The following is a 12,037-nucleotide window of genomic DNA, read 5'->3' on the forward strand; positions in this document are numbered from 1 at the left end:
TTTGCAGTGGTTCAAACAAAGCAGCCCACTTAATAAAGGACAAAGAAGTTTGAAGTTGGAAAACGGGCAATATGTCTCCGTAATGGCAGTAGGACTAGTGGAGTTATGTTTTAATAATAAAACTTTATATTTATCAGACTGTTTATTTGTTCCAGATTTTAAAAGGAATTTGGTTTTTGTTAGTTGTTTAGTTGAACATGGTTTAACAATACAATTTAATACCTCAGTTTCAATAAAGAGTAATAATACTTTTATTTATTCTGGATTATTGATGAATGGTCTTTATTTTTTAACTCCTTTGTCTTATAGTATAAATGCCATTAAAAATACTGATGATGAGCAACTTCCTTTATCTAAGAAAAGGAAAGTTTCAAATGAGACCTATCTATGGCATTTGAGATTGGGTAATATTAATTCTAGCAGAATTCATGGTTTGGTTAAAAGTGGAATTTTAAATTCCTTAATCTTTGAACCTATACCAGTATGTGAATCACGTTTAGAAGGTAAAATGATAAAGAGGCCTTTCAAGGCCAAAGGAAATCGTGCCACCATACAATTAGAATTGGTACATACTGATGTATGTGGACCAATGAGCGTTCAAGCCAGAGGCGGGTATGAGTATTTCAACATATTTACTGATGACTACTCAAGATATGGTTATGTTTATTTAATGCACCATAAGTCTGAAGCTTTTGATATATTTTAAGAGTATAAGGCTAAGGCAGAAAAGCAATTGGGTGTCCATATCAAGCAGCTTCGGCCTAGCTGAGGCGGTGAATACTTGTCTAGAGAGTTCAAGTCTTACTTGGTTAAATAGGGGATAGTTTCTCAATTATCATCTTCAGGAACACCCCAACAAAATGGAGTCTTTGAAAGGATAAATAGAACCTTTTCAGATATGGTGAGGTCAATGCTTAGTTATTCATCATTACCTGAATCGTTATGGGGATTTTCCTTAAAAACAGCTGTATACATACTAAATTTGATTCCATCTAAATCTGTTTCAAAGACATCCATAGAATTATGGAAAGGGCACAAACCCAGTTGAAACCATATTCAGATTTGGGGTGCCCCGGCACACGTTTTAGCACAAAAATCTCAAAAATTGGAATCTCGTACAGAATTATGTATGTTTATTGGCTATCCCAAGGGAATAGGAGGTGGAATATTTTATAATCTAAAGGAAAAGAAGGTGATAGAGAGTACTTATGCTACTTTCTTAGAAGAGGTTTATATGAACAATTTTAAACCTAAGAGTAAAGTGGTTCTCAAAGAGCTTGACTCAGTTCGAGATCCACCAAAAATTCCTAGTTTTCCACCCCTGTTTCCTGTTGATGTTCAATGAGGGAAAAATGTACAAACTGTACCCGAAGGTGAACAAACACAGGAAACAGCTCAGGACCAAATTAAAGAAACTCAAGAACAAGAACATAATGAAGAGATTGGTAATCCACCTGAACCACAAAACTTAGATCCTCCTGTACATGTACAACAACCAGTGCAGCAAACTCAAGTGGGAGAATGATACATAAACCTATAAGGTATGCTTTGTTAGGAGAGACTTATCAAGTCGTTTTGGATAATTCCGATGATGAACCTACCACATACAAAGAGACATTGGAGGATGTTAATGTGCAAGAGTGGAGAAAGGCCATGGATCATGAGATGGAATCTATGGATTTTAACTCAGTCTGGTCTCTTGTAGAAGCACCTAAAGGGATAAAACCAATTGGGTGTAAGTGGATCTACAAGAGAAAAAGAGGACCAGATGGGAAGGTTGAAACCTTCAAAGCTAGATTGGTGGCAAAAGGTTATACCCAGAGAAAGAGGGCATAGATTATGATGAAACCTTTTCACCAGTAGCCATGCTTAAATTTGTTCCGATTCTCTTAGCTCTAGTAGCAGCTCTTGATTATGAGATCTGACAAATGGATGTCAAAACAACTTTTCTAAATGGGGAGCTGGAAGAGGACATCTGTATACAACAACCAGAAGGGTTCATAACAAAAGATCAAGAACACATGGTTTGTAAGTTGCATAGGTCAATTTATGGACTTAAGCAAGCATCCAGATCATGGAACATCAGATTTGATCAAATTATCAAATCATACGATTTAGAAAAAAGCCCAGATGAACCATGTGTATATAAAAAGATTCAAGGTATAGTGGTAATCTTTCTGGTTCTTTACGTAGATGATATTCTGTTAATTGGAAACAGTGTGAAAGTGTTGTCAGACCTAAAGGGTTACCTGAAAGAGCAGTTTGATATGAAGGACTTGGGTGAAGCTAATTATATTCTAGGAACCAAACTTTTATGTAATCGGAAGAATAAGATGTTAGCTCTATCCCAAGCTTCCTACATTGACAAAATAGTGACCTGGTTTGGCATGGAAAATTCCAAAAGGGGCCTTCTACCCTTTAGATATAGAATTCATCTTTCTAAGGAGCAATCACCAAAAACTCCCGAAGAGAAAGAACTCATGAGTAAGAAACCTTATGCTTCGGCTGTTGGTAGTCTTATGTATGCCATGCTATGTACCAGGCTAGATATCTGCTATGCAGTGGGAGTAGTAAGCTGGTACCAATCAGATCCTGGAGTAGAATACTGGATTGCAGTGAAGCATATATTCAAGTGTTTAAAGAGAACGAGGGATTATATGTTGGTATATTCCAGTGGGAGTCTTGAAACACTTAGTTATACGAACTCTGATTTTCAAGGGGATATTGATTATAGTAAATCAACATCAGGATATGTGTTTACCCTAAATGGGGGAGACATTTGTTGGAGGAGTATTAAACAAATTTGTGTTGCTGACTCCACAACTGAAGCTGAATATGTGGCTGCATCTGAAGCTGCAAAGGAAGCGGTATGGCTTAAGAAATTCCTTTTGGATCTTCATGTGATACCAAGTGCAGATCAGCCCATCACCCTTTACTGTGATAACAGTGGGGCCGTAGCACAATCCAAAGAACCAAGGTCTCACAAAAAGCAGAAACACATATTAAGAAAGTACCACTTGATCCGTGATTTCATTGATGGAGGAGATACAATGGTTACTAAAATAGCATCTGAGGAGAACCTAGCAGACCCTTTTACTAAGACTCTTCCTGAACGAGTGTTTGATAAGCATGTAAATTGTATGGTTCTTAAAAGGATCCCAAGCTTACTTTAGAGTAAGTGGGAATTGGTTACATTTATGCTCTAGGAGCAAGACTAATTGTAATATCATTTTCTGATTTAATAGTATGAATTTTTTTTTTAAAATTCTTATGCACATTTTGTTTTACGTATGAGGTCCAGATTAATTATGTAGTATATGATCATATGGATCATATGGATACATTCATAGAAGACATAATCATAGGTTCTCATAATTAATGAATTGTCTCACAGTTGTTAAAAAAAGCTGGGCACTTTTATTTAGACTGCAATATTTTATGAAATAATCTGTCTTGATTATTATAAAATATTGGAATGAACTATGGTCATTCTGAGAGGATCGGAAGAGATTTAATTAAGGATAACTTTCTGTAAAAGAAATTAAATATCAAGCAATATTGGATATGTTATTTTTTCTTAATCCTGAGTATATTATAAATAGGTAATTAAGTGACTATGATTCTTTGAGTTATCAATAAGTGAGGTCTATTTTGAACGGCCAATATCTTGATGATTTGGGAATTATGGTTCCTTGATTACTAAGTATTTATGAAATATACAAAATGGAATTTATATGAAATATCCTCCTGACATGTTTCGATACTCGGGTATTGAAAGTCACTGGCCAGTGCATTGGATCCATTAGAGAAACTGATAAATCAGGAGAATAAATAATTAATTAATTAACAGAAATTATCATTGATTAATTATTGATATTTTACAAAGAAAAAATACATTTCATATAAAGGTTATTAATCTTGGAGTTCACATTTGGGCTTTTAGTGGAGTAGCACCGGATGAGATTAAAGTCCCAAGCTTGCTCAGAACAAGTGGGAGATTGTTGGATTTATGCTCCTGAAGCAAGCTAATCCATGATCAGGAGCCTTGATTAATAATGGACTGTAGGATCCCCAAACTAGCTCATTAAATGACAGAATCCATTTAATTGATTATTAAGTTACAAAAAGGAGCCTATTAATTGGGCCCAAGGTGTTATGAAACCCTAAGAGGATTAGGGTTAGCAGTCTATAAATATACTGCTTACTAGCCTCCAGATATAGATTTTTTACGTATTATTTTCGAGCGATTGTGAATCTCCACAGAGAATTAAAAACACCTTGAGAGAAAAATAGAAACTGTTTCAGAGAGTTTTTCAGATTAAATTTCTTATTTCTTTTGTGATCAGGTGCGCCCACACGCAGATCTATCACTAAAGAATAGTTTGGAAGGTCCTGTGCATAAAGGTTAGTAAATTAAATGGATAGTGACATTATTTATCACATGCTTTATTCAGTCTCGATCAGGTTTCCGCTGTGTATATGATACTAGCATACCATTTAATTTAAAAAAAAAATCATAAATATTGATTACAAGCTTCAACAAGCTTCTTTTTTACTGTTATATTGTGTTTGTAAAGTTGGTTTATCATTGGTGGTAAAGGAACTCTTTGTTTTTGTACCTTTCCTCCACTCACTTGAGACTTAACACTTGCATAAATTCCGTGGCTTACAAGAGGTTCGGAATCAAATGACATTGGTGGTAAGTTCCTAATTGTTCTCCCAAAAAATTTCCTAATTTAGTTGTAACAGAGGAATGTCTCTTTAAAAAGTGGCACACATTCAACAAGGGCAAAGGAAATTGTATCAATGAAAATGCAATATTATTCCATCGCTTCAACTTTTGATATGATAATAACAATAAAGTTTGAATAATTTTTTTCCTTGTTTAATCAATAGATTAGCTTCCTAATATGCTTGATACATACACACACTATATCCATGAATAATTTAAGCTATGAGGTATTCATGTTTGAGACTAGTTCTGGATATTACAACAAGAGTGCTCATACATCGTGTAGCTTTAGAGGTTCTGACCTCGTTATAAATGAAATTAATGAATGCACAATAATCTGAGCAGAGACCACTTAGAATGTGAAGAACATGATCATCTTCTGATATCTGATTATCAGCTGAAGCTAGAGCATCAAGTATATGCTCTTCATTTCATATAAATTTTCTCTGTCATTGACATACCTCCTTTTTTGTAGTTTGCAGCTGAAGCTTATACCGCATTGTACCAGCTTTTTTTTGGAATAGAACAAACGTTTAATGCTTTCCCGAATGTCAAATGTTGTTTCACATCCAACAGGTTTCTGATTTAAAAGAAAAAAAAATTGAAAGATAGATTTCTTTAAAATATTTGAAAATGGAAAGCCATATATATTAATAAAAGTATCCGTATATAACAAATTTTTTTTTTCTTTATTTGATTATGCATACATAACAATTTGAGTAAAGCAATTACCCCTCCTAAAGGATATCAAACTTGGCGTCCAAAGGAAGAGTGGAAGAATACATTTTTTACGTTGACAATAGCAGATTTCATAATTTGTTGGCTCTCAGTTTCACTTACCAATTTTGCACCTATTCTTTCAGCAGCCTTGATCCTCTGCTATCTTTCTCAGCCAGCCCTCAACATCTCAAGATTTGTGAGTTACAAAGCATAAAACCTTTGTGTTGTATCATAAATCAACACTGCCAACTTAGACTCTATAGATTAGAATGTATTTATTTATTTATTTATTTTTTACTGAAATCTACCTGGTTGATGGTCAACAACTAATGCATATTAGAGTAAGTTTCTACTCATACCAAGTTATGGAGCTCTTTGCTTGGACCAGGACCAGTTTCCGGAAAAATAAATCCTCACCATTTTTTAACTGATTTTTCTAAGTTTTTATTTAAAATCGCCCAAGCACTTTCCGAGGAAAAAAATAAAATAAAATAATGATGTACTGATTGATAAAACAAGATAGTTGTTGAATGACTTCTATGGAGGCCACCTGAACATTAACGAAACGTTAAAGTTCAGCAATGTTGGTTTGTTTAACCATGTCTTGTGCGGCTATGCGTCCCGTATTTTTTCCCCCATGTTATGCTATGTAGTAGCTTTTGCATATTTAAGTTGCAAGGTGAAAATTAACTTTCATTTATAACTGAATCAAATTTTCACTGTAGCTAACAATTTCATTGCAGAACATTTTATCATAAATTTACTATGTTTGCAATATACAGGATTTGCCTATAAATAAATAAAGCCAGATGACTGCTTGTGATGGAGTCTATTAATAATTTCTTCAAAAATTCTACCATGAAGAATTTTCGGATCACAGAAGCAAACGCAAACTATACATGGCAGAGGTATAAGCTATGTTTTCCTTAGTTCCCATTAGTTTCTAATATTTCTCTATTTTCGTAGTTCCCGTTAATTTTTTTATATTACCACATGTGTCCCATATTTGTTGCCATGGTATACCATGTAGTAACTTTTTCTTCTCAATTCTACAGATTTTTTTCATCAATAAGGCACTTTTTTTCCTTTTTTTGATAGATCAATAAGCAAGGAATTAAACAACTTTCACTTTGACATTTTGATTGCAAGGTAACAAATTACTTTCCTTTATAACTATATCAAAATTCGGCTATATGTAGCCATGGAAGCTTTTTCATAATAGCTAAACTTTCATGGCAGAACATTTTATGATAAATTTACTACATCAGATTTCCAACCAGTCAGTCTTTAACATTTTTGTGGGTAAAATGTTAAATACTGTTCAATTGTACTTTTGTGAGAGCTTCCTTTTTATTTTTTGCTGGACAAAAAGGCTAAAATTTTTATCGCCATTGCTATATAGAGAAACTAGAAAAATGATTATAAAAAGAAAATAGTGAAAGAATCAAAGGATATTTGACAATATAGTCGTGGGACCAATCAAAAATAGTGAAAGAATTAAAGGGATATTTGACAATATAATCGTGAGACCAACCAAAATAGAGAAGATCCTAAATATTGGATGCATGCATGAGAATTCGAAATCGGAAACACTATCTCAAAAAAGAATGATTTTGCTATAGAGCTGTTTCAACACTGATAATAATTGGAGTTGAACAGAAATAATGTGTACAACATATATTATTGCGAGACAGTATATATTCTTGAGACTTATTGCTATATATGCTTATGGAGGTGGCACAACGTTCCAAAGATATGTACAGTAGGTTGCAGATATGGGAAAGATCATGGAAATACCGCGGAGACTGCATGGAAGATAAAAGTATTAAGTATGAGTGTTCATTATTTAGACCTTTGATTTTTATGCTACACTATTAATCAACACTTGACTTAATTTAGACCTTGTTTTTGTTTGGTTTTGCGATAATTTTTGCTTATGTTTCTTCGAAGTTTAGCATTTTTAGAAAAGCTTTTGAAAAGCAACGCTTGATTAGCTTTGGTTAAAAGCTTTTATAAAGGCTTGAAATTTCAAAAAAAAACTATTCAAACACTTCATAAATTACTCTTGATTTTTGTAAAGAAAAATAGTATTTGAGAAGCCATGTGAAATAGGCTAAAGACTTTCTAGATAAGGTCCTTAAAGATGTGCTTTTTCTTTAGCCACCTGTAAAGTTCACTTTTAGTAAGATTGTTTTCGAAAGTTTTTGAGGTCACCACTTTTTTCTGTGAGTCAATAGCTACTGTTAGATTAGTTTGGAGAACTTTCAAAGCTTTGATAGAAAATAGAAAATAAGGAATGTACACTAGTTTATTAAAAAGCAAAATAAAAAAATACCAACTTTTTTTTTTTAAAATCTAATATAAGAAAACTTTTCCCGAAAAGCCAAATTACAGTTTTCTTTAATTAAAAAAAATTAGGTTCTTAAAAGTGCTTAACTATATTACAAAACACTCTTGAAATGAAATGACATAATCTTTCAATGTAGGTTATGCTTATGATAAAATTAGTCATACAACTTTTATATTCAGCCGTTAGATTAGGCTGAGGATGGCTACAGGGGTTGGATCATGTAGCGAAAGTGGCAGTGATCATGCAGCGAAGGTGGTATTGATTTGGACGTTTCTTTTTTTTTTTTTTTTTTTTTTTTTTTTTTTTTTTGAGTGAAAGTAGTGGTGTGGAAATTGTTTTTTATGGAAAGATGAAAGATCAAACGGATGTCATTTTCAAAAATAGGGTAAATTTCTTCTTGTTAATCAAACTGTGATCCAGTTCTTTTTGAAAAGAAGGCCTGTGTTGTAAGGCTGGGGATTGAAGCAAGGACCAACAAATAGTGGCGCCGAATTAATTTATGGCCTAATTTACCAAATTATTATTGTATTTTTGTGTTTTCTTTTTGTATTTGTTACATGTGTATTAATTATCAGGAATGTATCGACTGCTAAGCTAAAGTCTCGTAGCTAATATGAAATTAATGGTTAAACTTTTATTTTTGTTAGATTATTCTTCTGGATTAATATAATGTCCAAATTTTGGTAGCTCCTAAAATTTGGTTCCGCATGCCTTAGGCATACTCATTATTATCATAACGTAAAATTTTATTTTTCGGTGTTTTTTCTGTGCCAAAAAAAAAAAAAAAAAGAGAAAGAAAGAAAAACTTAAATTATTGTCTTAAAATACGATTATTTGCCATTGGGCAAACTACAATGTAAAATTTGTGCTATTATCAAAATGAAATGTTGTAAACATACAAATTAATCACTTGCTTGCATATTTCATGATCGATCAGTAGCTAGACCTTAATAGGTATGCATTATATAATTATTTGCGTTTAAAGGAATTATTTCAACCTATCCGCAATGTGGAAAAATAGTTAACATGGATGGCTAGCTGGTGAGGGAAAAACAAAATTAGGTGGTTTAAGAATTATTTAATTCTATATTATCCTTTCATAAATTTATTACATATAATAAAAACCAATTGATATAAGTTAAAAACAAATAATATGATTCGATATTTTAATTCTTTATTATAATTTTTTATCATATCTCTCTTTTTATGACAAGTGTTATTGTGTAGTGATTTCACCCAAAAAAAAAATAAAAATGCTATTGTGATGAAGTGGTAACCATGACTGTTGACACATCATTATATTAACATTTATTTAATTGGTCAAATTAATTTTCCGGGTTAATAAGTCGGATACATTTTGTAACATTTCACCAAGGCCCACCCGATGGAAATTTTGGAGGTCCTAAATTCAATCTAGGACATAATTTATTGACAATGTTGAGTCAACAATTTTAGATAACCAACTTGACAAATCTAAAATGAGGTGATCTGCAATATAATATAATTATTTGAGTAAGTGTGTTTTTTTTTTTTTTTATAAATATTTTCACTCATAAAAATTGATTCAATCTGTATATATTACACTAAAAAGAAATAAGTTGCACATAAAGAAAGAAAAAAAAATAGTAAACTACAAAAACTTAAAGCCAAAATAAAATCTCAAAACTCACCACTTAATCCAACCAAACAATCGTACGTGTTTTTTTTTTTTTTTTTTTGGTTGGTGATAAAATATGTATTTTTTAATTAAGCTTTTACTTTTTCAAAAAAAATTTATTTTTTTTATAAAAATTACCTGATAAATTTTTTTTTTTAGGTATTTATGTTCGTTATTTTATTTTGAATATCTATAATATGAATAGATTATTATTTTTATTTTTAAAAAAAATTATATTTGTATTTTTAAATACTTTAATAGTTTATTAAAAGGATAATAGTTCTCTCTTAACAAAGTTTATTAATTTTATGAACTTTTTTTAAGAGAGAACTGTAATTCTTTTAATTGATATGCTACTTATTTTCAAACGCTATTCAGGTAATGAAAATTTGAAAAACACAACTGTAATTCACGATCCTTTGAATTTCGAGCTGCTTTTAATTGATATGGTGATAATTTTCTTATATTGTTTAGGCAATGAATATTTTAAAAAGGAAGAACCTAAGCGAGAAGCATTAAAAACAAACAACAATGCCTACAAATTAAAGTTTCGTACGATAGAGGTTTGTACCTGAAACCGGATTTCTTTTTGGTTACGACAACTAGCTTCTTATTTTGAGAGTAGAAATCAATTCTATCAAAGCGTAAGAAACCATGTCACTCTCAATTATCACAGTATCCATTTTAACATGCTTCATTCTCAATTTATCAAACTAATGGGTTATGAACTTGAAGCCAAAACATACAAGTTAATGTAATATATAAATAATTATATAGCTTTTTTATTTCTGGTTTTTGCACCTTGGCAGCTGAGCAATCTCTCAATGTAACTCTGAAGGAGCTTCCTTCTCTTGTCTCTTCAATCTGCCACTTCTTTACGAACCTTGGGTTCCATTATTACTCTTAGGAAGCATTGCTACTGGAATTTATATTAAATTTTTCATGATTTTAATCTGAGCAACCGCCATAAAGAAATTAATAAATTGCTTATCTTAATGCTATTATTAAGTAAACTCATTAAGATATGTCCGATCTTAATTAAATTAATGCTTTAACAATAATAATCAATGAACCCAACTATGCAGGGTTCAGGTTCATACCATACAATTTACTCAAAATGTTTGAAAAAACACACTTGAAAAAATTACTCAAAAAGTTGCCTAAACATAAACCATCATAGAACTAATATGGTGAGAATTTTCATTTGTATAAAGGGTCAATGTCATTTTGGAATGTGAAATATAGCCCCATGATCGATCCAATTCAATTTAACCCTTGCTATATAAATTTTGCTTTTGATATAATTCCAAAATAATAATAACACAATTAATTGCTGTGTCACTAAAGCCGCATGATCAAGTTTGTTTCATTTCAGTTCTTTCCACCTTGAATTTTCTAAGTCACCCTCTAAGTAATAATAAAATTGAAATGAATTGTTTTCTTTTCTAAACATCAAAATTGGTAAATATTTTCAAGCAAAACAATGGTGTGTGTATATATATATATATATATTTTTTTTTTTTTGGGCCTATCCAAAATTTACATCTATATTAATATTTTTTACAAACGTTCTTTGTAGTTTTAAATTTTTGCACATTTACCAAATTTTTATTGCAAATGGTTTTAAATTTAGTGTTTACATTTTTTTCCTCTTAAATTTAACTTAATTAAGATATCTGCTAAACTCTATAACTAACATTAAGTAATATTTGAAATAAGCAATTTATATAAAATTACTAGGTTTAGCCCACGTGCTTTGCACGTGTATTGAGGTGTAGTAGTGTTATTTATGTATATATGTATTCGCATCTTCAAATAAAATGATATTAAAATATTTGATTCACAAGTTAAAAAGCAAAATACTTTTTATTTATTAGTGTTAATTAATCAATATATTATAATCTTTTTAAAAGTTTCAGTAAAACACTTATACATCTAATAAAAATGATTACTTTAAAAGTTTTATATCGGATTAAGGATGGTAATCAAATTTTGATTACAAAATATTTATTTGTTGACACATATTAATATTGCATTTAATTTTTAAAATTACATTGTTAATATTATAGATGAATAAAATTAAAATTAAAAAATAATATTTTTAATTTAATCAATATAATTTTAATAATGAAAATATCAATTTTATGAGAAAATAATGAAAACATATTACAATATCAAAATCTAGATAAAAAAAATTTTAACTTATTAATTTCTAATTAAAAAAACAAAAAGAAAAAAAAAATTAGTTGTTGCTTATGTAATGGGTGCTACTGAACGGTAAAATCGAGCAACACAAAAAGCAAAAAAGGGGTAAAAAAAGAAATTGCCGCATAGTTAAAATACCAATCACAATCAGAAACTACGTTAGGGATCTATTTATTTTTGTGAAGTTACCATTATATCTTTAGCATGCCATTTTAGAAGGAAAATGACAAAATGGTAGATTTTGGTACTTCTATTATGAACGACAGCATTTTAAAGCAAATAAATTTAAAAAAAAAATCCAAAACAAAACAACAAGCAAAACACACAAGGTGCAGTCGTTTTTGAATCATTTTAAACAGTAAAAAAGACCAAA

At 30.8% G+C, this 12,037-nt stretch overlaps 1 protein-coding gene across 1 annotated transcript in view; it reads left to right on the top strand.

Moving 5' to 3' along the window:
• LOC125419860 (beta-amyrin synthase 1-like) overlaps positions 1-12,037 on the top strand; it is a 61,133-nt gene that overhangs the window by 26,275 nt on the left and 22,821 nt on the right. The window lies entirely within an intron of this gene.

The sequence above is a fragment of the Ziziphus jujuba genome, chromosome 3 (genome assembly GCF_031755915.1).
Source record: "Ziziphus jujuba cultivar Dongzao chromosome 3, ASM3175591v1".
NCBI lineage: Eukaryota > Viridiplantae > Streptophyta > Magnoliopsida > Rosales > Rhamnaceae > Ziziphus > Ziziphus jujuba.